Source organism: Mobula birostris, chromosome 18, assembly GCF_030028105.1.
Source record: "Mobula birostris isolate sMobBir1 chromosome 18, sMobBir1.hap1, whole genome shotgun sequence".
Lineage (NCBI taxonomy): Eukaryota > Metazoa > Chordata > Chondrichthyes > Myliobatiformes > Myliobatidae > Mobula > Mobula birostris.
In genome coordinates, this window is record NC_092387.1 from 2,297,774 (window position 1) to 2,325,696 (window position 27,923).

The 27,923-nt window shown below is 45.4% G+C and overlaps 1 protein-coding gene across 3 annotated transcripts in view; it reads left to right on the forward strand.

Moving 5' to 3' along the window:
• Window positions 1–4,518: 4,518 nt before the first annotated feature.
• The window catches only part of apba2b (amyloid beta (A4) precursor protein-binding, family A, member 2b), a 167,282-nt gene continuing 143,877 nt past the window's right edge, over window positions 4,519–27,923 (forward strand). For 2 of the 3 annotated variants that reach the window (XR_011889584.1, XM_072281920.1), the window contains exon 1: window positions 4,519–4,597. The gene's annotated coding sequence lies outside the window, so the exon portion shown is untranslated. Of the gene's footprint in view, window positions 4,598–22,044; window positions 22,070–27,923 lie in introns of those variants that run through there. The other variant, XM_072281921.1, reaches the window with a different exon arrangement.

Consider the following 27,923-nt stretch of genomic DNA (forward strand, 5'->3'; position numbering starts at 1 on the left):
GCAGCCAACCAGAATAGGATCCCTTTATTCCCACTCTCTGTTTCCTGCCAATCAGCCAACACTCTATCCACGTATGTAACTTTCCCGTAATTCCATGGGCTCTTATCTTGTTAAGTAGCCTCATGTGTGGCACCTTGTCAAAGGCCTTCTGAAAATCATATACAACATCCACTACATCTCCCTTGTCTAGCCTACTGGTAATTTCCTCAAAAATTTGTAATAGGTTTGGCAGGCAGGATTTTCCTTTAAGGAATCCATGCTGAGTTCTGCCTGTCTTGTCATATGCCTCCAGGTACTCTGTAACCTCATCCTTGACAATCGACTCCAACAACTTCCCAACCACGGATGTCAAGCTAACAGGTCTATAATTTCCTTTTTGCTTCCTTGCCCCCTTCTTAAATAGCAGAGTGACACTTGCAATCTTCCAGTCCTCTGGAACCATGCCAGAATCTATCGACTTTTGAAAGATCATCGCTAATGCCTCTGCAATCTCCACAGCTACTTCCTTCAGAACACGAGGGTGCATTCCATCTGGTCCAGGAGATTTATCTACCTTTAGCCTATTCAGCTTCCTGAGTACTTTCTCAGTGTGAGTACCAGTGTCCTTAACAATTATCATGGTACTGGGAAGGTGGATGGGACAAACTGGGCAGTGGGTATCACCTTTTGCAGGTTCCGTTGGTCCCAAGGAGGAGCAATAGGTCATCTGGCCTGTGAGCCTGCTCCAGCTGACTTGGCTCTGGACTCAACTCTACCAATCAGCCTTTTCCTCATAACCCTTAATTCCTTGCTATGTAAACATCTATTGAACTGAGTCCCAAAGTAGTCTTTGTTACTTTCTTGGGCACTAAATCTCATTTGATCACATAATTCCTGTAGTGTGGCAAGCAGAACTGCACACAATACTCTCAGAGTGACCAAAACAAATTGTGCATCAGCTGATGAAAGCAAGTAGGCCTTTTTCACTTGTCTAAATCTCTCATTTAACAATACTCTCTAGGGCCCTCTAGGCTATTCACTTTGTGTATGTCTTTCCCTGTTTTAACTTCCCAAAGAGTAACACCTGTCTGAGTTAAATTCCATTTCCGCTTTCCCAGTTAAAGCCCATGGGCACTACAGCACAGACACAGAGACCCTTCAGTTGCCTATCCAAAGTGGTATACTTATTATTGAGAGGATGTTGATTGCTGTATAGTTGTAATCTTAAACCACCAACATTAGTGTCCACTACACCACTAACAGTGGTGTCATCTGGATGTGGAAACTATAGAAAGAGTGCAGGGGAGATTTACAAGGATGTTGCCTGGATTGGGGAGCATGCCTTATGAGAATAGGTTGAATGAACTTGGCCTTTTCTCCTTGGAGCGGCGGAGGATGAGAGGGGACCTGATAGAGGTGTATAAGATGATGAGAGGCATTGATCATGTGAATAGTCAGAGGCTTTTCCCCAGGGCTGAAATAGCTAGCACGAGAGGGCACAGTTTTAAGGTACTTAGACGTAGGTACAGAGGAGTTGTCAGGGTAAGTTTTTTACCCAGAGAGTGGTGAGTGCATGGAATGGGTTGCTGACAATGATGGTGGAGGCAGATACAATAGCGTCTTTTAAGACACTCCTGGATAGGTACAAGGAGCTTGGAAAAATAGAGAGCTATGTGTAACCCTAGGTAATTTCTAAAGTAAGTACATGTTTGGCACAGCATTGTGGGCTGAAGGGCCTGTATTGTGCTGTTGTTTTTCTATGTTTCTATGTTTCTTTCTCCAGGCTTACAAATCTTGTACAAAATGTCCAAGGAACAGTGGTACATGATAAAATAGGCCATAGTCAGTATGGTTTCCCTAAATGTTTCCTGACAAATATGGTGGAATTCCTTGAAGAAATAACAACAAACCTGTTGGACAAAGGGGAATTGGTTAATGTTGTGTAACGGTTGTATTGGATTTTCAGAAGGCCTTTGACAAGGCGCTCGACAAGTTAAGAGCCCATGGTATTACAGGAAAATTCTAGCATGGATAAAACAGTGGCTGATTGGCAGTAGGCTAAGAGAAGGAATAAAGGGAGCCTTTTCTAGTTGGCTGCCTGAAACTAGTGGTGTTGCACAGGAGTCAGTGTTGGGACCACTTCTTTTTACATTATATGTCAATGACTTGGATGACAGAATTAATGATGTAGAGAGGTTGTTTCCTATGGTGGGGGAGTTTAGGACCTGAGGACACAGCCTCAGAATAGAGAGGTGTCCTTTTTAGAACAGAAATAAAGAGAAATTTCTTCAGCCAGAGAGAGGTGAATTTGTGGAATTTGTTGCCACAGGTGGCTATGGAGCATGTCTTACATATATTTTAGGCAGAGGTTGATGGATTTTTGAGTGGTCAGGTATATAGGGATACAGGGAGAAAGGGGGAGATGTGGGCTGAGCCATGATGAAATGGTGGAGCAGACTTGAAAGTCCCAATGGAGTACCTGGTAAGTCTCTGAAAACCTGTGCCAACCAACTAGCGAGAGTATTCAAGGACATTTTCAACCTCTCACTGCTATGGGCAGAAGTTCTCACTTGCTTCAAAAAGGCAACAATTATACCAGTGCCCAAGAAGAATAATGTGAGCTGCCTTAATGACTATCGCCTGGTAGCACTCACATAGACAGTGATGAAATGCTTTGAGAAGTTTGTCATGACTAGACTGAACTCATACCTCAACAAGGACCTGAACCCTTTGCAATTTGCCTATCGCACAATAGGTCAATGACAGACACAATCTCAATGTGTCTCCACACAGCTTTAGACCACCTGGACAACACAAATACCTCCGTCATGATGCTGTTCATTGACTATAGCTCAGCATTTAAGACCATCATTCTCACAATCCTGATTGAGAATTTGCAAAACCTGGGCCTCTGTACCTCCCTCTGCAATTGGATCCTCAACTTCCTAACCAGAAGACCACAATCCATGCAGATTAGTGATAACATCTCCTCCTTGCTGATGATCAACACTGGCACATCTCAGGGGTGTGTGCTTAGACCACTGCTCTACTCTCTGTATACACATGACTGTGTGACTAGGCATAGCTTAAATACCATCTATAAATTTGCTGACAATACAACCATTGTTGGTAGACTCTCAGGTGGTGACAAGAGGTGTACATGAGTGAGATATGCCAACTAGTGGAGTGGTTTCGCAGCAACAACCTGGCACTCAACGTCAGTAAGACGAAAGAACTGATTGTGGACTTCAGGAAGGGTAAGATGAAGGAACACACACCAATCCTCATAGAGGGATCCGAAGTGGAGAGAGTGAGCAGCTTCAAGTTCCTGGCTGTCAAGATCTTTGAGGATCTAACCTGGTCCCAACATTATCGATGTAGTTATAAAGAATGCAAGACAGTGGCTATACTTTATTGGGAGTTTGAAGAGATTTGGCATGTCAACAAGTACACTCAAAAACTTCTGTAGATGTACCATGGAGAGCATTCTGAAAGGCTGCATCACTGTCTGGTATGGAGGGGCTACTGTACAGGACCGAAAGAAGCTGCAGAAGGTTGTAAATCTAGTCAGCTCCATCTTGGGTACTAGTCTACAAAGTACCCGGGTCATCTTTAGGGAGCAGTGTCTTGGAAAGGCAGCGTCCATTATTAAGGACCTCCAGCACCCAGGGCATGCCCTTCTCTCACTGTTACTATGAGGTAGGAGGTACAGAAGCCTGAAGGCACAGACTTAGCGATTCAGGCATAGCTTTATCCCTCTGCCATCCGAATCCTAAATGGACATTGAATCTTTGGACACGACCTCACTTTTTTTTAATATACAGTATTTCTGTTTTTGGACATTTTTAAAAATCTATTCAATATATGTAATTGATTTACTTATTTATTATTATTTTTCTTCTTCTATATTATGTATTGCATTGAATAGCTGCTGCTAAGTTAACAAATTTCATATCACATGCCGGTGATAATAAACCTGATTCTGATTCATGGGCCTAATTCTGCTCCTATGTCTTGTCTTATGTCCCATTACAAAATAAAAGGCAAATCTTGAGGAAATATAACAGCAGATTATTTTATAAATAGCAGCATTGAAATGTAGGGCCTGCAGAGAGAATAAAAAGCTACTCTGATGCCCTGACCCTTGCATGGTGTTTGCTGTTCTGTCATTTGATTTTGACTTTCCTCTAAACATGATGACCCTTTTGAGCACTAACTCCAGCAAATGTACAGTACATTGTCGTTGATGCAATAAATGTCCACATAACTCATGTTGCAGACGCTTTTAAAAACGAGTTTAGCTGTGGCTGGGGGTCTTATAGAATCCTTCAATACAACTGCTCGCTCAACCTTAAAATGCAGAGTCCAATCTGATGGTAAACTATGCACCAACCCGGGCTGGATGCGTAGAATTTCTATTCAGGATCCAGGGTTTAACATTGACGCTAAGCTATGTGCAGGGCACCCCGGAGTCTGAATATGCAATTTTAGTGCTCTATTCAGATTGCCGGGTGGCAGTGTGTATACCCTATCCAGGGTAGGGGGCTCTATGTACTGGCGAGTCGGAAAGGAACACAAAGGAACTGAGGCGGGGAGGCGGCCCTGAGTGGCCGGACAGGTAAGGGGGTGGGCGGCCCGGGGCGGGGGCTCCGACGGTAATGCCCGCAGCGAAGCCCACTGAAAGCTGCGGAACTGGTGGCACCTTGAGCCCGAGCAGCTCTTCCTCACCCCTCTCCCGGGTAGCCAACCGCCGGCTCCCGGTGCAATAACAAGAGAAGTCTTGGTCGTCTAAGCGCTCCGTGTAATCCGGTGCCGAGTCCGGTTCAGTGTAACCAGGCAATCCGGTGCCTAGTCCGGCTTGGTGTAACCAGTCAATCCGGTGCCTAGTCCGGCTCGGTGTAACCAGTCAATCCGGTGCCGAGTCCGGCTCGGTGTAACCAGGCAATCCGCTGCCCAGAGTCCGGTTCTGTGTAACCAGTCAATCCGGTGCCGAGTCCGCCTCGGTGTAACCAGGCAATCCGCTGCCGAGTCCGGTTCGGTGTAACCAAGTAATCCGCTGCCGAGTCCGGCTCGGTGTAACCAGGCAATCCGCTGCCGAGTCCGGCTCGGTGTAACCAGGCAATCCGCTGCCGAGTCCGGTTCGGTGTAACCAGGCAATCCGCTGCCGAGTTCGGCTCGGTGTAATCAATCAATCCGGTGCCGAGTTCGGCTCGGTGTAATCAATCGGTTGCAATGAGACCGATGCAGATTTGGAATCGATAAAGCACTCGGTACAATAAATTCGATGCAAACTGCATCGTTAGGATCTACCACAAAGACACGGCAGGACAATGAAGAGAGTTGTGTTTACCGGCAAGACATTGGTAGAAATTAGAAACAGGAGGATTTTGTGAGTGAGTATTGTGAACTGGCGTGTTGTGTTTACAGGCGAATGATATGGTTCTACATCGCAACGGTGGACTGCATTTCAGAAGGTGCTACATTGGGTGAACAGTTGTTGATGAGAGGGAGGATTTGGCCAAGGAGCCTCCCTCCCTCCAATTAAAGAGACTCCACCCCCGTAGGAAGATGATATCCCCGGAGAGTCTGTGTTTGAGGCCAGAGTTCAGCTCTAGGCCAAGATTCCGATTCATTTATTTATCACAGGGACGTGGAAACACTCAGCGCAACGCATCGTTTCAGTGAACAACCTAAGGCTGTGCTGGGGGCAGCCCACAACACAGTCTGGCACCAACAGCATGCCACAATGTTTAGCGAAACAACACAAGCCCCTTCCTAACTCACTCACCTAGACAGGTCTCCATTGTCTCACAAACGGCAAAATGGACTTCCACTTTCAGTCTTTGGTACTAACTTGTCAATGAGGGGACCTTGAGCTCCAGATTTGCAGGGACATCTGACCCCAATCTGATCTGGGGACTCAATTACATCCCTGCTGCCCACACAGACCTACCCCTTGGAACTGTGACCTATGACCTGTAACTGCTGGTTACAGGTGACCCTACAGAATGGGTGATCTTGTGGCAAATGTTCCCCTGGGTCTCATGGCATTGAGATGTTTCTCTAAGCTGTGCCTGGTTTAATTTCCAGTAGTTTCTGAAATTCTGAGGAATGCTCACTGATTAGTTTCTCTTTCAACAGACACTGTTTAAGCTTGTTTAGTTGATCTGTTTTCTCGGTGCTCACCTGAGTCAGATATGCCTCTTGAGAGCATATACAGCCATGCTGGGCATGCAGAACATTGTCATCCTCTCAGTCACAGCATCCTTAAGCTCCCTCTGTCCTTCCCATTTTCATCAAACCCGAACCAAGTGTCTGCAGGAAGATTGGCTATAGTGTATCAGAAACAGGAATACTGATGATTATTTTGGATTTTAAAAAATCACAATTGAGTGTCCTTGCATGACAAAGATTGAAAGATCCTGGAAAGGCGGGAATTAATAGAAATTTAGAGGTGCTTTTCGGAATCCTGAGTCCCACGTACTTGGTGGGCATTTGCCATCTGGTATGACGTGCCCCTGGGATGAGGTGCCTGTGGGGGTGACATTCCCCTGGGATGTTGTGCTCATGGAGGTGGCGTGCCCCTGGGATGAGGTGCCTGTGGGGGGTGACATTCCCCTGGGATGTTGTGCTCATGGAGGTGGCGTGCCCCTGGGATGAGGTGCCTGTGGGGGTGACATTCCCCTGGGATGTTGTGCTCATGGAGGTGGCGTGCCCCTGGGATGTCGTGCCTGTGGAAATGATGTGCCCCTGGAATGGTGTGCCTATCGAGATACCATATTTTTTTTCTGCATGATGCCTAGGAGGAGCTAGCTTTCTCTGAGGCCATATGTGACTGGTGGATTTTTGAGCTGCAGCCCTTGAGTCTTGTCACCTGGAGATGTAGAAACTGAGGTGATTGGTTTCTGATCTGGACTATGTGCTGTTTGTCCTGAGCAGCTCCTGCATCATTTCCTCTGTTGAAACTTTAATCTTGTGTTTCTGCATTAGGTTTCTAATCAGCTCCTTGTGACAAGGTTCAGTGAGATTTATTTGGGGCAGGCAAGGGGCAGAGAATGGTCAGTTAGAAGTTAGTTGATTATTTTGTTTGTTTTCAGCTGGAGGATATTTTAATAGAATGTTAGTCATCATGTAGAGCTGCCTGGATCCCTTGAATAATGCTCACTGGCATGTTGGGAAGAGACATTAGTGACACTCCCCCCTTTCACCCTCACCACCGGCAGAATCTCCTGTAACATCCCCCCCCCTTCACCCTCACCACCAGCAGCATTTCCAGTCACATCCCCCCCTTCACCCTCACCACCGGCAGAATCTCCTGTAACATCCCCACCCCTTCACCCTCACCACCGGCAGAATCTCCTGTAACATCCCCCCCCCTTCACCCTCACCACCGGCAGAATCTCCTGTAATATCCCCACCCCCTTCACCCTCACCACCGGCAGCATTTCCAGTCACATCCCCCCCTTCACCCTCACCACCAGCAGAATCTCCTGTAACATCCCCCCCTTCACCCTCACCACCGGCAGCATTTCCAGTCACATCCCCCCCTTCACCCTCACCACCAGCAGAATCTCCTGTAACATCCCCCCCCCTTCACCCTCACCACCGGCAGAATCTCCTGTAACATCCCCCCCCCTTCACCCTCACCACCAGCAGAATCTCCTGTAATATCCCCACCCCCTTCACCCTCACCACCGGCAGCATTTCCAGTCACATCCCCCCCTTCACCCTCACCACCGGCAGAATCTCCTGTAACATCCCCCCCCCTTCACCCTCACCACCGGCAGAATCTCCTGTAACATCCCCCCCCCTTCACCCTCACCACCGGCAGAATCTCCTGGGAGTGACAGCAGTGACACCCTCCCCTTCACCCAAGCTTCCGGTTAATCTCCTGGGTTTGGGTCTTGGTGGACACCAATCTGAAATACTGGTAGAACCTTCATTAAGAGCCTAAACATCTAGGTTGGGATTGAAAAATCTTCAGTTCTCTCACACGCGGCAAGTGGGTTTCACTCTGAGCTGAGATTGCAGTTGGATTGTCTCATTGTGATTATGTTTCATTTGGAGCTGAGTTTGTAGTTGGTGTTGTCTCATTGTCAGTGGGTTTCACTCTGGGTTGAGTTTGCAGATGGGTTGTCTCATTGTGAGTGGGTTTCACTCTGAGCTGAGTTTGTAGTAGGGGTTGTCTCATTGTCAGTGGGTTTCAGTCTGAGCTGAGTTTGTAGTTGGGGTTGTCTCATTGTGAGTGGGTTTCACTCTGGGCTGAGATTGCAGTTGGATTGTCTCATTGTGAGTGGGTTTCACTCTGGGCTGAGTTTGTAGTTGGGGTTGTCTCGTTGTCAGTGGGTTTCACCCTGAGCTGAGTTTGCAGATGGGTTGTCTCATTGTGAGTGGGTTTCACTCTGGGTTGAGTTTGTAGTTGGGGTTGTCTCATTGTGAGTGGGTTTCACTCTGGGCTGAGTTTGTAGTTGGGGTTGTCTCATTGTGAGTGGGTTTCACTCTGGGCTGAGTTTGTAGTTGGGGTTGTCTCATTGTGAGTGGGTTTCACTCTGAGCTGAGTTTGTAGTGTGATGAAAAACCAAGTTATCAGAAGATTGATACTGATGAGAGAGATAAGGGAGACAATGGAGAAGCGTTCAAAATGTTAATGAGAGAGGAGAGAGAGGTAACGGAAAAGAAACACAATTAAGAGTATTGTCAGACCGGTTGCTTTGAACCTGAACTGTTTGAAGTTTGATGGACAGGCGATACCCCAGCAGGGGGATAAAAAGAACAGGTTCGCTAAGGCACCACACACCACGAGACCACGAGATAACGAGACCCTGGAAAAGCGGTGTGCCCCCACAAGTTGGTAGGAGTTTGGAGATCTGGTCGCGGGAAATGCACAGGGTGAAAAGGTACGATCAGCGGGAACCTGGTGTGTGTGTCCGCCCTTGCCTGGGTGCCGGGTTCACCGCGGAAGAACGGTCGTATCCAGAACGGAGGGGTCACAGTCGGTGACCACAGAAGACATTAAAAGGGTTCGCCCGAAAGCTAACTGCGAAGAGCAAAGGTCTGTCTGAATCAGATTTGCATATTCTCTCCCTCTCCAACGGCACAACAGCGATTACTGCGAACTGTACTAAGCTGAACTGAACTCTGCGTCACTTGAGACTGATCATTTTACCCCCAGACTGCGATAGAGCTTGGTTGATTCCTATTACCCTAGTTCTGTGTACATGTGTGTTTTATCATTGCTAACCTGTTGCATTTATATCCTTACGATTAGAGTACTGTGTTACTTATTTCTTTAATAAAACTTTCTTAGTTCCAGTAATCCAGACTCCAACTAAGTGGTCCATTTCTGCTGGTTTGGCAACCCAGTTACGGGGTACGTAACAGTAGTTGGGGTTGTCTCATTGTCAGTGGGTTTCACTCTGAGCTGAGTTTGCAGATGGGTTGTCTCATTGTGAGTATGTTTCGTTTGGAGCTGAGTTTGTAGTCGGGGTTGTCTCATTGCAGCTCGAGTGGTGATTGTGTTGTGCAGGTGGGCTCAGCAGTTTGTGCCATGATTCCAGATGGTGAATTGTTGAGCTCTTAAGAGCCCAAATGATAAGTTGGAATGCTGAACTGAAGCGGAGTTACAAAGGCAGTGCAAGGTTTTAAGAGTGAGCTTCTGTGATAATGTCCTGCAGATTGTTTCTAATTAAAGTGCCTCACAACCTGTCAGAGTAATAGGCAGAGCCAGGAAACCTGATGGGGGAGTGGGGTGCGGGTGGAGGTGGAGGTGGGGGAGCTTCCTCTAACTGAAGCCCGTTCTGTCCAGGCCAGTACCCACACAACTCATGCAGAAATCTGTCTTCCAGAAATGATCCTGTCATTAGACCGGCTGCATGTCGTCTGTTCTCATTGCATTGAATTTAATGAGGTTAGGGGTATATTGTATTGCATGTAGGAATTGCAAATTATCCAAATCACTATTCCCAATGTTGAAAGAATTTAATCTGAAATTAGAAAGTTGAGGACATTGGATGAAACACATCACAATGAATCATAATCAGGTTTAATATCTCTGGCATATGTTGTGAAATTTGTTATTATGTGGCAGCAGTACATTGCAATACAGAATAATAAAAACTATAAATTACAATAAGAAATATATATACAATATTGCTCAAAAGTCTTAGGCACATAAATATAGCTAGGGTGCATAAGACTTTTGCATAGTATTGTATTTGTCAACATGGAGCGGAGAGCACATTTGTAAATCTGGCAGCAGCAAAAGATGTTGGGAATTATGAGGGTTGAGTGTAGTAGGAGGAGTGTGGGACAGGTGGCAGAGAAGGATTGTCAGGTTGGGGTGTGGGGCGGGTGCAGGCACACCCAGCCCTGAGAAACCAGGCAAGGCAATTTGATTCCAAACAATTGGTTTATTGATCATTACAGAATGTCCCTCTGATGCTTCCCACTCCCTTCCATCTCCCTTCCCCTTTTCCCAATCATGATACCCCTCTACCTGACTGCTTCCCACTCCCAGAATAATAGGGACCCTTATCAGAATCAGGTTTATCATCACTCACAAATGTAATGATTTTTTGTTTGCCGCAGCAATACAGTGCAATACATAAAATTACTCAGAGTAGTGCAAAAAGTCTTAGGCAGTCGCGCTAAATACATGTGCTCAGTACTGTATATGGAAAGAATAAATAAGTAGTGCAAAGAGAGAAAAACAACAGAAAAGAAGGTTCATTGTGCATTCAGAAATCTGATGGCAGAGAGAAAGAAGCAGTTCTTGAAATGTTGAACTCCTGTAACTCCTCCTCGATGGTAGCAATGAGAAGAGGACATGTCCTGGGTGATGGGCGTCCTTAATGGCAGATGGCGCCTTTTTTGAAGTATTCCCTTCAATATATAATAATAAGAATACATAAATAAATAATAAATATCGAGATCATGAGATGAAGAGTCCTTGAAAGTGAGTCCCTAGGCTGTGGGAACAGTTCAGTGATGGAGCAAGTGAAATTGAATGAAGTTATCCCCTTTGGATCAGGACCCTGATGGTTGAGGGGTAATAACTGTTCCTGAACCTGACGGTGTGAGTCCTGAGGCTCCTGTAACTTCTTCCTGATGGCAGCAGTAAGAAGGGAGCTTGACCTGGGCGGTGGGGGTCCTTGATAATGTACAGTACTTCCCTGCAACAATGCTTTGTATAGATACGCTCAGTGGAGGGGAGGGCTTTACCTGTGATCGACTGAGCTGGTTTTGTCGGATTTTCTATTCAAGGGCATTGGTGTTTCCACAGCAGGTTGTGATGCAGGCAGTCAGTATACTCTCCATCACGTATGTATGGAAGTATGTCAAAATTTTAGATGTTAAGCTGAATCTTCACGAACTCCTTAGGAAGTAAAGGCACTGCCGTGCTTTCTTCATAATTGCACTTCATGCTGGGCCCAGGACAGATCCTCCGAAATGATAACACTGAGGAATTTAAAGTTGCTGACCTTCTGATGAGGACTGGCTGATGGACCTCTAGTTTCCTTCTCCTGAAATCAATCATCAGCTCCTTGGTCTTGTTGACATTGAGTGGGAGGTTGTTGTTGTGGCACCACTCAGTCAGGTTTTCAATCTGACTCCTATATGTTGATTTGTCACCACCTTTGATTCAGCCAAAGACAGCAAACTGTTTGGAGCTGTGCTTAGCCACACAGTCATAAGTATAAAGCAAGCAGAGCAGGGGTCAGAGCACACAGCTTTGTGGTGCACCTGTGCTGATGGAGATTGAGAAGATGTTGCCAATCTGAACTGACTGGGGTCTGCAAGTGAGGAAACTGAGGATCCAATTGCACAAGGAGGTATTGAAGCCAAGGTCTTGAAGCTTATTGATTGTTTTGAGGGGATGATGTTATTGAATGCTCAGTTGTAGCCAATGAAGAGCATCCTGATGTCTACATCCTTGCTGTTCAGATAGTCCAGGGTTGAGTGAAGAGCCAGTGAGATGGCATCTGCTGTCACTTCTCAGGCAGGAGTTGATGTTTCATCACCAACCTCTCGAAACACTTCATCAAAGTGGATGTAAGAGCGACTGGACGATAGTCATTGAAGCAGGTTACCACATTCTTCTTAGGCACCGATATAAGTGAAATCTGTTTGAAGCAGGTGAGTAACTCAATCTACTGAAGCGAGAGGTTAAAGATCCCAGTGAACATTCCAACCAGTTGATCAACACAGGTCCTTAGCACTTGGCCATCCGTCTGGGCCGGATGCTTTTCATGTGCTCACCCTCCTGAAGGCTGCTTTCACATCGACTTCAGAGATTCAAACCACAGGATCATCGGGGCTGTGGGAGTTGATGATTCCTCTGTGTTTTGACGATCAAGATGAGCGTAGAAGATAACGAGCTCATCTGGAAGTGAAGCCCTGTTGTCACCTATGCCACATCATTTTACTTTATAGGAGTTATTAGCATTCAAGCCCTGCCACAACTGTAGAGCATCCTTCGTTGATTCAAGTTTAGTCTGGAATTGCTGGAGCTCTTGTAACTTCCTTGGTTACCGGCCAGGAATGCCTCTGAGCTGGCCCTCAGCAGATTGCAGATTTCATGGCTCATCCAGGGCTTCTGGTTGGGGAAGACTGAATGATTTGTGGGTACACATTCGTCTACAACTGTTTTAATAAAGTCCCCGACAACCATAGTGTATTCATTCAGATCCACAAATGAGCCCTTGAACACAGCCCAGTCCACCAACTTGAAGTAATCTCGTAGCAGCTCCTCAGCCTCCCGTGACTAATCTTTGTCATCCTGATCGCTGGAGCTTTGCTCTTTAGCCTCTGCCTGTAAGCAGATATGAGACACACAGCCAAGTGTTCAGATTTACTAAAATGTGATCTGGGCATGGAGCGATTGGCATTAGTATAACAGTGGTCTAATGTTTTGGGATCTCTGGTGCTACAGGTTATATACTGATGGTAATTGGGCAGGGCTTTCTTCAAACAAGTCTGGTTGAAATCCCCGACTCTGATTTGAAATGAGTCGGGATGGACTGTTTCTTGTTTGTTGACAGCATCATGCAGTATCTCAAGCACTTGATTATAGTCAGCCGCCGGTGGTATGTAAACTGTGGTCAGGATAATGGAGGAGAACTCCCTTAGTAAATAGAACGAATGACATTTGATCATTAGGTATTCAAGGTTGGGGGAATATGAGTTTGTGAAAACCACCACATTGGAGCAGCACGAATAGTTTATCATGAAACACAAACCTTCACCTTTTGCCTTTTCCAAATCTGCAGTTCAGGCCATCCTGTGAATTGAAGCCTTATCTGCCATGCTGTGAGTAAGCCATGTCTCAGTGAAACATAGAACACAACAATTTCCCATTTCTTTCTGATACAGCAATCTTGCTTTTAGCTCCTTAATTTGTTCTCCTGCGACTGCACTCTTGCTAACGAGGTAGTGGGTAGAGGGGGTCTCAACAGGGCTTGAGACCCTCTGCCCCTTCCTCACTTCCAGCTTGGCAAATGAACCTTCATCCACTTAAAGTTCTCCAGGTCTCTCAGAAGATCGTGAAATCTGTAGTTCATTAGGTCGATTTAAAAGTACATTGCTTGATGGGAAGTTACATGCTGCAGATTGCAGTGAAAGTAATTCAAAAGAGGTCAATACATTTAGAGTATTGTACTTAGCCCACAGCATGTCGCTGTAGTTCACTGGGGCCATCTTGCCATCTAGATCTGCACTCTCAATCAGTTTGATTGACTCGGGAATGTTGTCTTTTTATACTTTGGTCAAGCTTGTACTGTGAAATGGGGCCATGTTACTGAATGTGCAGCAATGGTTTCCCAATATTAGCAGCACATTATGGTGATCTGCGATAGTAACTATGACCCATTGCTGATTCCTGCCTTCTTGGCACTTGCTGAAGTCACAGAGACAAAGTCTCAGTGAGTGCTAAAGGTTTCTCAAGGAATTGGTTGTGTCTGTAGATGAGATGCAAAGCCAAGAGCTTGTTGCTCCTTGTCTGCACTTATACGGGTGGTAGGGATTCATGGACAGTTACATCTCCATGACAGGGATCCACTGCATGGATTTCTGTGCAAGATCACTTGGTTATGCCTCTAGTTACTTCCTCAGCAGTAAAATGGATATTTTCTCAGGGTAGTTACTCTGCGAGTTACTTTGGTAAGTAATTGTTGTGGTGGACTGTGCTACAATTCTATTAATTGTTCCCTGTTATTTATGAGAACAAAAAAACCGAATGCTCAACATGGCAGGGTCAAGCAACATTTGTGGAGCCAAAAGATGTAAGCCAACATTTTGTGTGAAGGCCCTGTACAGGTATGAGAGAGAGCTGGGTTGGAGCTGGAACCAGATGAGGGGTAGGTAGAGAGGAGGGGGGATGCGAGAGGTGAACTAGAGTAGCAGAAGAGGAGGTGGATGATGAGTATGGGATACCTAAAATTTGCCCATCATCCCCTCCTCATCTCTCTCTCTCTTTGTCCATCAGCCCTACTCAGCCAGAGGCAGCCAATAGAAGCACACCAGAGTCCCCTGTCCTGCGTCAGGCTTTCACGTTGTCTCCGGGAGTGGCCCATCCTGTGGCCAAGATCCTTCCTCTCCCAGGAGGAGCTTCTAATTGGCATTTCTGTAGCTCTGGTTTTTCTCAGGGTGTGATTGTGAGTCCCATGACCAACCTCTTCCTTTCACAGCCAGGCTTGTTGGTGTCCACGGCTGAGTTACCCTCTCTATATGGTGCCACTTATAACCAATCAGCCTCAATCTCTCTGATATTGCTGTACACTGACAATATTTCCCCCTTCCCCCTATCAATCTTGATACAGAGTCTCAGCCCAACATGTTGACCTGCATCTTCTGCCTCCCCAGATGCTGCTTGACCTGTTGAGTTCTTTCAGCATTCTGCTTTCTCTTCCAGATTCCAGCATCTTTCTCACACCACAGTTTATTACTGCCCGGCCATCTCAATGGGCCAATGGACTAATTGGGAGAGCCTGGAAAAGAGGAAACTTAGCTGGCGTGACATCTGGGAGATGGAGGGATCTCGGCTAAGTTTTGTCATCAGAGCCACTTATGACCTCCTACCCACACCCCAGAGCCTGAACCAGTGGTGGGGAGAAGACCCCGCTTGCTCTCTTTGTCAAGCACCTGCGTCACTAAGGCACATTTTAACAGGATGCACCACGAGCCTCACCCAGGGCGGTATACTTGGCAGCATAATCAAGTTCTCAGACAGCTGGCATCAATCTTGGAACAGAGGCGAATCACCACAAATGCTCTCCCACAAACATCGGCAGGAAATGTCCACATTGCATGATTTATACCAGCAGGTCAACCTCCAGAGCACCATGCAATATCAAAAAGATGTAAGCATTCTGCAGGTTGCTCGGGATTGGAAAATGAACGTGGACTTGGAAAAACAGCTTGTGTTTCCCCCAGACATTGTGGCTACAACACTCCAGCCAGACATGGTCCTGTGGTCCACAACAGCCAAGCTGGCATATGTTGTGGAATTGACAGTACCATGGGAAAATGGTGTCGAAGAAGCTTATGAGAGGAAAAAGACCAAGTACTCTGAACTGGCAACTGAAGCTGCCCAGAATAGCTGGAAGACCAAGATTTTCCCTTAGAAGTGGGATGCATGGGATTCATTGCTACATGTACGACCAGTCTATTGAAGAAGATGGAGGTGAGGGGTCACTCCCTCCAACAAGCAATCAAGTCCTTGTCAAATGCAGCAGAAGAAAGCAGCAATTGGATTTGGATTAAAAGGAAAGACAACAACTGGGCTGCAAGATGGAGACAGGAGGGTATGGAACTTAAGGGGGGGGGGGTGTCTGGGACACCAGGTAGCACCGTTGAGCCCTCTGGAGACATCGTGGGCTTATCAACGAAATGTCAAAGAAGGAGGGTGCCCACCTGATGACCCCAATGACGTACCTACCCTCCCTCCTTGTCACCACTCCAAGCCCACTGCCAACATCGAGATTGCCGACTTACCATAGGGATTGAGACATCAAGTCCTAGTCGCTTTACTGGCTGGTGACTACTGGACTACTGATCATTGGTCATCCAGTTACTGAAATAAATAGGTCCACCCCTGGGGCTGGAGTGAGCGTGGATCCTCAAGTAACTAGGTTTCAGCGTGAGGATAGTTGAAGAGGAATCAAGCTGAAGGGAGGGGAGGGAGGTAGGTCCCTGTGTGGGAATCGGAAATGGGACTTGAAGTGAATATGGCTTTCCTACCTGCAGTGAAGACAGAAATGAAAGCTGGCATCTTGTGTTGTTTGTGTCAGGACAGACGTACGTGGTAGGCAGAGCAGCGACTCTTTTCCAACACTAACCCTGCCACGTGTTCTCACTGTTCTTGTTCAGTACTCCTCCGAGGAAGCGACAAAGCAGCCATCTGTTCACCACAAATACACAGTGAGATGTGAGGAGAAAAATTCAGAATGCTTTCTTAATGGTGAATAACTTGTAGACAGACTGGGCAACATTACAGAATTTAACCTTCCTGGATTGAGTCAGGGTAAGTGTTACTGTTTTAGTGTTGGAGCAGGGCCTGTACTCTCAAACTTCTTAATAATTCTGTAATCAGCAGCAGGCTTGAGAGTAAATCTGAACACACAACGTACATTCCATCATCCATTGGATGCAGAGAGAATTGGAATTTTGTTTTATGCAGAAAATATAGAAATTCAACAAAGGAAAAGTCACCAGCAATCATTCACAGAGCTAGGTATGCCACCACAGTGATAAATATCACTGTCCAGTGATAGATATCCCTCTGTGTACTATGTCCAGTGATCGCGGTCACTGTGTGTACTGTGTCCAGCGATAGAGATCACTGTGTGTACTGTGTCCAGTGATCACGGTCACTGTGTGTACTGTGTCCAGCGATAGAGATCACTGTGTGTACTGTGTCCAGTGATCGCGGTCACTGTGTGTACTGTGTCCAGCGATAGAGGTCACTGCGTGTGCTGTGTCCAGCGATAGCGATCACTGCGTGTACTGTGTCCAGCGATAGAGGTCACTGCGTGTACTACGTCCAGCGATAGAGATCACTGCGTGTACTATGTCCAGCGATAGAGATCACTGCGTGTACTACGTCCAGCGATAGCGGTCACTGCGCGTACTGTGTCCAGCGATAGAGGTCACTGCGCTACGTCCAGCGATAGAGATCACTGCGTGTCCTACGTCCAGGGATAGCGGTCACTGCGTGTACTGTGTCCAGCGATAGCGGTCACTGTGTGTACTGTGTCCAGTGATAGAGATTCCTGTGTGTACTGTGTCCAGTGATAGAGATTCCTGTGTGTACTGTGTCCAGTGATAGATAGCACTGTGTGTACTGTGTCCAGTGATAGATTTCACTGTGTGTACTGTGTCCAGTGATAGATATCCCTGTATGTACTGTGTCCAGTGATAGATATCCCTGTGTGTACTGTGTCCAGTAATAGATATTCCTGTGTGTACTGTGTCTAGTGATAGATTTCACTGTGTGTATCGTGTCCAGTGATAACAGGCACTGTGTGTACCGTGTCAAGTGATAGAAGTCACTGTGTGTGTTGTGTCCAGTGATAGGTATCCCTGTGTGTACTGTGTCCAGTGATAACAGGCACTGTGTGTACTGTATCCAGTGATAGAAGTCACTGTGTGTGTTGTGTCCAGTGATAGAGATCACTGTGTATCACTGTCCAGTGATAGAAGTCACTGTGTGTACTGTGCCCAATGATAGCGGTCTCTGTGTGTACTGTGTCCAGTGATAGAGAACACTGTGTATATTGTGTCCAGTGATAAATATCACTGTATGTACTGTGCCGAGTGATAGATATCACTGTGTGTACTGAGTACCGTGATAGATCACTGTGTGCACGGGGACAGTGGTGCACATCACTGCATATCAGGAGAGTGATACACCTCACCGTGTGCACGGGGACAGCGATGCACGTCACCGTGTGCACGGGGACTGTGGTGCACGTCACCGTGTGCACAGGGACAGTGGCGCACGTCACTGCTTATCAGGAGAGCGATACACCTCACTGCGTGCACGGGGACAGCGATGCACGTCACTGTGTGCACGGGGACAGTGATACACTTCTCTCTGTGTAACTGTGCTTTTGGGTACACACATCTCTACGTAGCTACAGTGCCAGTTTCTACACTGTCCAGAGTTGACTTTGTCCATAAGATTGAAATAACTTCTGGTAACACCTCCAGAATGTTGTCATGAAAAGTGTTGTTGATAGTCTTTCACTGCCTTGTTACAATGCTGGAGGATTGATGAGCCATGTTGAATGCTCATTTCAACTTTGGCAATGAATTCCACAGATTCATCACCCAACAGCTAAAACAATTCCTCCTCATTTCTCTTCTAAATGAGAGATTATGATTATGAGTCCTCATAATCTAATCTAATCTAAATACATGTCCTTTTATGTTGAGTTGTGCCCTCTGGTCCTAGTCTCCCCCACTGTAGGAAACATCACATCCATTCTATGGCTTTTCAGTATTCAATAGGTTTCAATAAGATGCTCCCTCATGTTTCTAAACTCCTGCGGGTAGAGACCTAGAGCCATTTAATCCTACTTGTATGTTAACCCTTTCTTTCCCAGAATAATTCCTGTGTGTACTGTGTCCAGTGATAGATTTCACTGTGTGTACTGTGTCCAGTAATAGATATCCCTGTGTGTACTGTGTCCAGTAATAGATTTCACTGTGTGTATCGTGTCCAGTGTTAACAGGCACTGTGTGAACCGTGTCCAGTGATAGAAGTCACTGTGTGTGTTGTGTCCAGTGATAGGTATCCCTGTGTGTACTGTGCCAGTCCAATGTCAGCACATCCTGTGACTGCTCACAGTATTCCAAGTGCGGTCTGACCAATGCCTTATAAAGCACCATTATTACAATTTTGCTTTTGTACTCTTGTCCTCGTAAAATGAATGTTAATTAAGCAGCAATGGACTTGTAAATAGATAGATACTTTATTGATTCAAAGGAAATCACGGTGTCACAGTAGCATTACAAATGCATATATATATATATATATATTATATATATACAAATATACAAAAATTAGAAGAGAAGTAAGAAAGAATAGAAAGTAAGTAAGTTATCTCAAACAGTCTAACAGGAGGGGACCATCGCTTCCCCAGCTATAGGTGGACTCATTTAGAGCCTAATGGCCGAGGGTAGGAATGACCTCATATAGCGCTCTTTGGAGCAGCGCAGTTGTCTTAGTCTATTACTGAAAGTGCTCCTCTGTTCAGCCAAGATGGCATGCAGAGGGTGAGAAACATTGTCAAAGTTGCACCTGAATAAGAGATTTGTGCCTGTCTCAATGTAATTTACTGACAACCCTGGTGCACACCAGATCAGTAGCCCATTATTGCATCCAGTGTGATTTTTAACCCGAGTACTGCAACTTTGGATTCACCAGCGAGTTTGTAGTTCCAGTGAACCACAGAGAATGTACAGCCACAGAAAAGGAAAATGTGTTCATATCGCAGGCAGTAAATAAGGGGATATAACTGGGCTTGTCACTGTGTCACGTGTTGAGGATTGTTCACTTGCTTGTTACCAGAATCTATGATAGCTAAGAGAAGGTCACAGAAATGTGCAATCATGTCGAGTAGCCCTGGATGTAGTACGTGGTTGTAATGTGTCTCATTAGGCACTGTGATATCTAGCAGAGAAACACTCATGATTAAAGCCAAACACGGAACTCTGGTCTGTATGTGGTATCTTTGTCGTTACAAGGAGATCAGACTACTGTTACACAAAACTGGAATAGGCCCAAATTGCTTCTTAAACATTGCTGTTGTACAGTATCTGCTTCTGTTATCTTTCTGACAGTGTGTTCCAGCCACCTATCACTCCTGTTAAAATAACGCCTCGCACATCTCCTTTAAATGTTTCTCCTCTCCCATTAAGCCTATGCATTGAAGTATTTGACATTTACACCCTCCAGAAAAAAGGACTGACTATCTGCCTTATCTATGCCTCTCATAATTACATATCAGACTTCAATGTTCCAAAAAAAAACAATCCAAGCTTGTCCAGCTTCTCCTAATACACCTTCTTTAGCACAAGAAACATGCTGATGAACTTCTTCTACACTGCTCCAGTGCCTCGACATTCTCCTTCAGTGTAGTGACCGCAAGTGTAGTGACAGAAATTCAGATATGACCTTATATGGCGATATATACTCAATGACCAACCAATGAAGGCATGCTTTACACTCCGACCGCCTTTCAGGGACCCATAAATTTGCACCCCAAGAACCCTCTATATTTTGATGCTCCTAAGGATCCTGCTGTTCTCTTTCCTCTGACCTCCCAAAATACATCCCTTCTCATTTGTACGAATTAAATTCCATCTCCCATTTCTTTACCAAAATCTCCAACTGATCTGTCTCCTGCTATCCACAACTTGACAGTCTTCCTCACTAACCATAACTTTCACCACCACATGTATTAGATAGTTTAAAGATTTAAGTAAATTTATTATCAAAGAGATTCATTTTCTTGCAGGTATTTTACAGAGAAGTAAAGAAATACAATAGAAAAATTACCCAAAAACAAAGACTTAACAAACAACTGGTGTGCAAAATGTGACAAAGTTGTACAAACAAAAAAAATACTGAGAACATGAGTTGTAAAGAGTCCTTGAAAGTGAGTCTGTAGGTCACAGAAGCAGTGAAATTATCCATGCTGGTTCAGGTGTATAATGGTTATTGGGCAATAACTGTTCCTGAACCTGGTGGTGTGGGACCTAAGGGTTCTATACTTTCTGCCTGATGGTAGTGTTGAGAAGAGAGCACGGCCTGGATGGTGGGTCCTCGATAATGGATGCTGCTTTCTTGTGGCAGCGCTTCATGCTTTGCCTGGGATGCACTGGATAGTAACCACCACTTTCTGTAGACTTTTCCATTCTTGGGCATTGGTGTTTCCATACCAGGCCATGATGCAACCAGTTAGAAAACTCCACTGTGCATCTAATACAATGCCAAAGAATTTAAAGTTACTTATCCACTCCTCCTCCGATCCGTTAAGGAGGGCTGGCTCATGGATCTCCCGCTTCTTCCTCCCGTCTTTGATAATCAGCACTTTACTTTTGCTGATGGGAATGAGGGGTTGTGGCAACACTCAACCAGATTTTTAATCTCTCTCCTACATGCCGATTCACAACACTTTCGATTCAGTAAATTACTGTGGTGTCGTCATCAGACTTAAGTATAGCATTGGAGGTCTGCTGAGCCCCACAGTCATAAGTATAAAGTGAGTAGAGCAGGGGCTAAGCACACGGCCTTGTGGTGCACCTGTGCCAATGGAGATTAGAGTCATAAAGAAGTGCAGCACAGAAACAGGCTCTTCAGCCCATTTAGTCTGTGCCAAACCATGTAAACTGCTAGTCCCATCAACCTGCACCTGAACTTTAGCTGTCCATAACCCTGCCATCCATGTACCTGTCCAAACTTCTTTTAAATGTTGAAATTAAGTTTGCATGCTCCACTTATGTTGGCAGCTCATTCCACACTCTCATGACTCTCTGAGTGAAGAAGTTTTCCCTCACGCTCCCCTTAAACTTTTTACCTTTCACCCTTAACCCATGATTTCTGGTTGAAGTCCCACCCAACCTCAGTGGAAAAATGCAAACATGAGGAAATCTGCAGATGCTGGAATTTCGAGCAACAGACATAAAAGTTGCTGATGAACACAGCAGGCCAGGCAGCATCTCTAGGAAGAGGTACAGTCGACGTTTCGGGCCGAGAGCCTTCGTCAGGACTAACTGAAAGAAGCATTCTGCGTTCCAAGGAATAAAGCCCTAACCTATTCAATCTTTCCTTATAATTCAGGTCCTCCAGTCCCAGTAACATCCTTGTAAATTTTCTCTGTACTCTTTCAACCTTATTTATCTTTCCCGTAGGTGGGTGACCAAAACTGCACACAACACTCCAAATCAACAACTTCAACGTGACATTCCATCTCCTATACTCAATTCATCTGCCATTTCTTCACTATACCTGCCAAAGGAGACAGCGATCTATATCCCACTGTCTGGATTTTCTTGCTACTACCATCAGGCAGAAGGTACAAGAGCTGTAAGTCCCATACCACCACATTCAGGAACAGTTATTACCCAATAACTGTTCAGTAGAAAGCTGAAAAACAGGAGCTTAGGATAGTATTCTCTGGGTTGCTGCTTGTGCCATGTATCAGTGAGGGTAAAAATAGAATGATTGGTGCAGGGGGCAGGGTTTCAGATTTCTGGATCATTGGGATCTCTTCTGGGGACTTGTACCAAAAGGATCTGAACCCAAGGGAAGTCAATAACTTGATGGGCAGGTTTGATAGAGCTGTTAGGGGCGGGTTTAAACTAATTTGGCAGGGGGATGGGAAACTGAGTGATAGGGCTGAGGATAGGACAGTTGGTATACAAGCAGAGGCAGTGTGTAGTGAGATTGTCAGACAAATAATAGGGCTAAATTGCAGTCAGTGGGATGAGTTGAAGTGTAATGGGGGCAAAATCAAAAATGGTGATGAATACAGACACGGGCGTGTTGCATTTAAGACCATAAGACACAGGAGCAGAATCAGGCCAACTGGCCAATCGAATCTGCTCTGCCATTCAATCATAGCTGATCCTTTTTTTTTTCTCCTCCTCAACCCCTGTTCCCGTCCTCCTTCCTGTAATGTTTGATGCTATGTCAATCAAAAAACTATCAATCTGCCTTAAATACACCCAATGACCTGACCTCCACAGCTGCCTGTGGCAACAAATTCCACAAATTCACCACCCTTTGGCTAAATAAATCTCTGTTTTGAAAGGGCGCCCCTCTATCCTGAGGCTGTGCCCTCCTGTCCTCAACTCTCCCACCATGGGAAACATCCTTTCCACTTTGAATTTTGCAGTTGAATGTATGCAGTATATGGAATAAGGTCAATGATCTTTAGTGCATTTAGAGATTGGCAGGTATGATGTTTTGGGCATCACTGAGTTGTGGCTGAAAGAAGATCATAGTTGGGAGCTTAACATTCAAGGATGCACATTATATTGAAGGTCAGGCAGATAAGCAGAAGGATTGGGGTGGCTCTATTTGTCAAAAAAAATGCAATCAAATCCCTAGAAAGAAGTGACAGGATCAGAAGATGTCGAATGCTTGTGGATAGAGTTAAGAAACTGTAAGGGGAAAAAGACCCCTCTGGGAGTTTTATACTAAGACCCCGCTAGGAGTTTTATACTAGCCTCTGAGCTAGTGGGCTACAAATTACAATGGGAGATAGAAAATGCATGTCAATGGGGCAATGTTACGATAGTCATGGGGGATGTTGATATGTGGGCAGATTTGGAAAATTGGTGCTGGATCCCAAGAGGGGATTTTTAGAATACCTGCAAGATGGCCTTTTAGAGCAGCTTGTGGTAAGGAAAATGGTAATTCTGGATTGGGTAACACACGCAAAATGCTGGAGGAACTCAGCAGGCCAGGCAGTGGCGGAAAAGAGTACAGTTGACAGTTCATTTCGGTACAGTCGACCCATAGAAGCTGCCTGGCCTACTGAGTTCCTCTAGCATTTTGTGTGTAGAAACATAGAAAACCTACAGCACAATACAGGTCCTTTGGCCCACAATGCTGTGCTGAATGTGTACTTACTTTAGAAATTACCTAGGGTTACCCATAGCCCTCTATTTTTCTAAGCTCCATGTAGCTGTCCAGGAGTCTCTTAAAAGACCCTATCACTCCACCACCGTTGTCGGCAGCCCATTCCGAGCACCCTCCACTCTCTGCGTAAAACAACTTACTCCTGACTTCTCCAAGCACCTTAAAACTGTGCCCTCTCATGTCAGCCATCTCAGCCCTGGGAAAAAAGCCTTTGATTATCCACAGGATCAATGCCTCTCATCACGTTATACACCTCCATCAGGTCACCTCTCATCCTCCGTCGCTCCAAGGAGAAAAGGCCAAGTTCACTCAACCTATTCTCATAAGGCATGCTCTCCAATACAGGCAACATCCTTGTAAATCTCCTCTGCGCCCTTCCCACAGTTTCCACATCCTTCCTGTAGTGAGGTGACCAGAACTGAGCACAGTACTCCAAGTGGGGTCTGACCAGGGTGCTATATAGCTGTAACATTACCTCTTGGCTCTTAAACTCAATCCCATGGTTGATGAAGGCCAATGCGTCGTATGCCTTCTTAACCACAGAGTCAACCTGCGCAGCTGCTTTGAGCGTCCTATGGACTCAGACCCCAAGATCCCTCTGATCCTCCACACTGCCGAGAGTCTTGCCATTAATACTATATTCTGCCATCGTATTTGACCTACCAAAATGAACCACCTCACATCTATCTGGGTTGAACACCATCTGCCATTTCTCAGCCCAGTTTTGCATCCTATCGATGTCCCGCTGTAACCTCTGACAGCCCTCCACAGTATCCACAACAGCCCCAACCTTTATGTCATGAGCAAATTTACTAACCCATCCCTCCACATCCTCATTCAGGTCATTTATAAAAATCACAAGGAGAAGGGGTTCCAGAACAGATCCCTGAGGAACACCACTGGTCACCGACCTCCATGCAGAATATGACCCATCTACAACCACTCTTTGCCTTCTGTGGGCAAGCCAATTCTGGATCCACAAAGCAAAGTCCCCTTGGATCCCATGCCTCCTTACTTTCTCAATAAGCCTTGCATGGGGTACCTTATTAAATGCCTTGCTGAAATCCATATACACTACATCTAATGCTCTACCTTCATCAATGTGTTCAGTCACATCCTCAAAAAGTTCAATCATGCTCGTAAGGCATGACCTGCCTTTGACAAAGCCATGCTGACTATTCCTAATCATATTATGTCTCTCCAAATGTCCATAAATCCTGCCTGTCAGGATCTTCTCCATCAATTTACCAAACACTGAAGTAAGACTCACTGGTCTATAATTTCCTGGATTATCTCTACTCCCTTTCTTGCATAAGGGAACAACATCCGCAGTCCTCCGGAACCTCTCCCATCCCCATTGATGATGCAAAGATCATTGCCAGAGGCTCAGCAATCTCCTCCCTCACCTGAGGTGTATCTCGTCCGGACCTGGTGACTTATCCGATTTGATATTTTCCAAAAGCTCCAGCACATCCTCTTTCTTAATGTCTATATGCTCAAGCTTTTCAGTCTGCTGTAAGTCATCCCTGCAATTGCCAAGGTCCTTTCCTGCAGTGAATACTGAAGCAAAGTATTCATTAAGTACCTCTGCTATCTCCTCTGGTTCCATACACACTTTTCCACTGTCACACTTGATTGGTCCTATTCTCTCACGTCTTATCCTCCTGCTCTTCACATAATTGTAGAATGCCTTGGGGTTTTCCTTAATTCTGCTCACCAAGGCCTTCTCATGGCCTGTTCTGGCTCACCTAATTTTATTCTTAAGCTCCTTCCTGCTAGCCTTATAATCTTCTCGATCTCTATCATTACCTAGTTTTTTTAACCTTTCATAAGCTTTTCTTTTCTTCTTGACTAGATTTACAACAGCCTTTGTATACCATGGTTCCTGTACTCTATCATCCTTTCCCTGTCTCATTGGAACGTACCTGTGCGAAATTCCACGCAAATATCCCCTGAACATTTGCCACATTTCTTTCATACATTTCCCTGAGAACATCCGTTCCCAATTTATGCTTCCAAGTTCCTGCCTGATAATGTCATATTTCCCCTTACTTCAATTAAATGCTTTCCTAACTTGTCTGTACCTATCCCTCTCCAATGCTATGGTAAAGGAGACAGAATTGTGATCACCATCTCCAATATGCTCTCCCACTGAGAGACCTGACACCTGACTAGGTTCTTTCCCAATACCAGATACAGCCTCTCCTCTTGTAGGCTTACCTACATATGGTGTCAGGAAACCTTCCTGAAAACACCTAACAAACTCCACCCCTTCTAAACTCCTTGCTCTAGGGAGATGCCAGTCAATATTTGGGAAATTAAAATCTCCCACCATGACAAGCCTGTTGTTATTGCATCTTTCCAGAATCTGTCTCCCTAGTTGCTCCTCGATGACCCTGTTACAATTGGGTGGTCCATAAAAAAAACAACCAGTAGAGTTATTGACCCCTTGCTGTTCCTAACTTCCACCCACAGAGACTCTGTAGCCAATCTCTCCATGACTTTCTCCTTTTTTGCAGCCGTGACACTATCTCTGATCAGCAGTGCCATGCCCCCACCGCTTTTGCCTCCCTCCCTGTCTTTTCTGACATTTCATCTGCCATTTCTTTGTCCCCCATTGCTACCTCACCAGCATGTTTTCCAGTGGTCCAATATCAACTCTCACCTCCCTTTTACTCTTTATATAACTGAAAAAAACTTTTGGTATCCTGCTCTATATTTTTGGCTAGTCTGCCTTCATATTTCATCATTTCCTTTCTTATAGCCTTTTTTTAGTTGCTTTTTGTTGGATTTTAAAAGCTTCCCAATCATCCAACTTCCCACTCAGTTTTGCTACCTTATATGTCCTTTCCTTGGCTTTTATGCAGTCCTTAACTTCCCTTGTCAGCCACAGTTGCCACAGTTGAACAACTTCTGTGGGACATATCTATCCTGCACCTTGTGAACTATTCCCAGAAACTTCAGCCAGATCGGCTCTACTGTCATCCCTGCCAATATCCTCCTCCAATCCACCTGGGCAAGCTCCTCTCTCATGCCTCTGTAATTCCCTTTATACCATTGTGATACTGATACATCTGACTAATGCTTCTCCCTCTCAAATTGCAGTGTGAATTCAATCATATTATGATCACTGCCTTCTAAGGGTTCCTTTACATCTGATAAGATCTGGGTAATTACACAACACCCAATCTAAGATAACCTTTCCCTGAATAGGCTCAAGCACAAGCTGCTCTAAAAAGCTATCTCATAGGCATTCAACTTGCGATCCGACACCAACCTAATTTTCCCAATTCCCCTGCATATTGAAGTCCCCCATTACCATTGTGTCATTACCCTTATTACATGCCTTTTCCAGCTCCCTTTGCAATCTCAACCCCACATCTCACATCCTGGCTACTATTTGGAGACCTATATATGATTGCTATAATGGTTTTTCTACCCTTGCATTTTTTTTAACTCCACTTACAAAGATTCAACATTCTCTGATCCTATGTCACCTCTTTCTAAAGATGTAATTCCATCTCTTACCAACAGAGGCGCACCACAACCTATGCCTTCCTGCCTGTCCTTTCAATACAAAGTATATCCTTTCAGTCCCCCCCACCCCCCCCACAGTCCAAAGACATACAACTTGTAGGATAATTGTTCATTATAAATTGTCCTATGATTAGGCTGGGGTTAAATAGATGGGTTGCTGGGCAGTGCCGCTTGTTGGGCCGGAAGGACCTGTTCTGTGCTGTGTCTCCAAATAAATAAATGATGTGGAATGTGCAGTACAGATTTATCCCAACGAAGTTTTCTCAAAAGTGAGGATGAGGCAACTGTGGCTGACAAAGGGAGTCAAAGACACCATAAAAGCAAAAGAGCGGGCACAATAGAGCAAACATTAATAGGAAGTTAGAGAATTGGGAAACTTTTAAAAACCATCTGGTCAACTAGAAAAGCCATGGGGGAGGGGGGAGAGATAAAATATGGAGGTAAGCTAGCCAATAATATCAAAGAGGATACCAAAATGTATTTTCAGATAAAAAGTAAGAGAGGTGAGAGTAGATATTGGACTGCTAGAAAATGTCGCTAGAGAGATCATAATGGGGGACAAGGAAATAGGGGACAAAGTGAATAAGTATTTTCCATCAGTTTTCACTGCAGAGGACACTAGCACTATGCCAGAAGTCCAACAGTGTTAGGAGGCAGAAGTGAATGCAGTTACTGTTACTGAGGAGATGGTGCTGGGGAAACTGAAAGGTCTGAAGGTAGATAAGTCACCTGGACCAGGTGGACGACAACCCAGGAT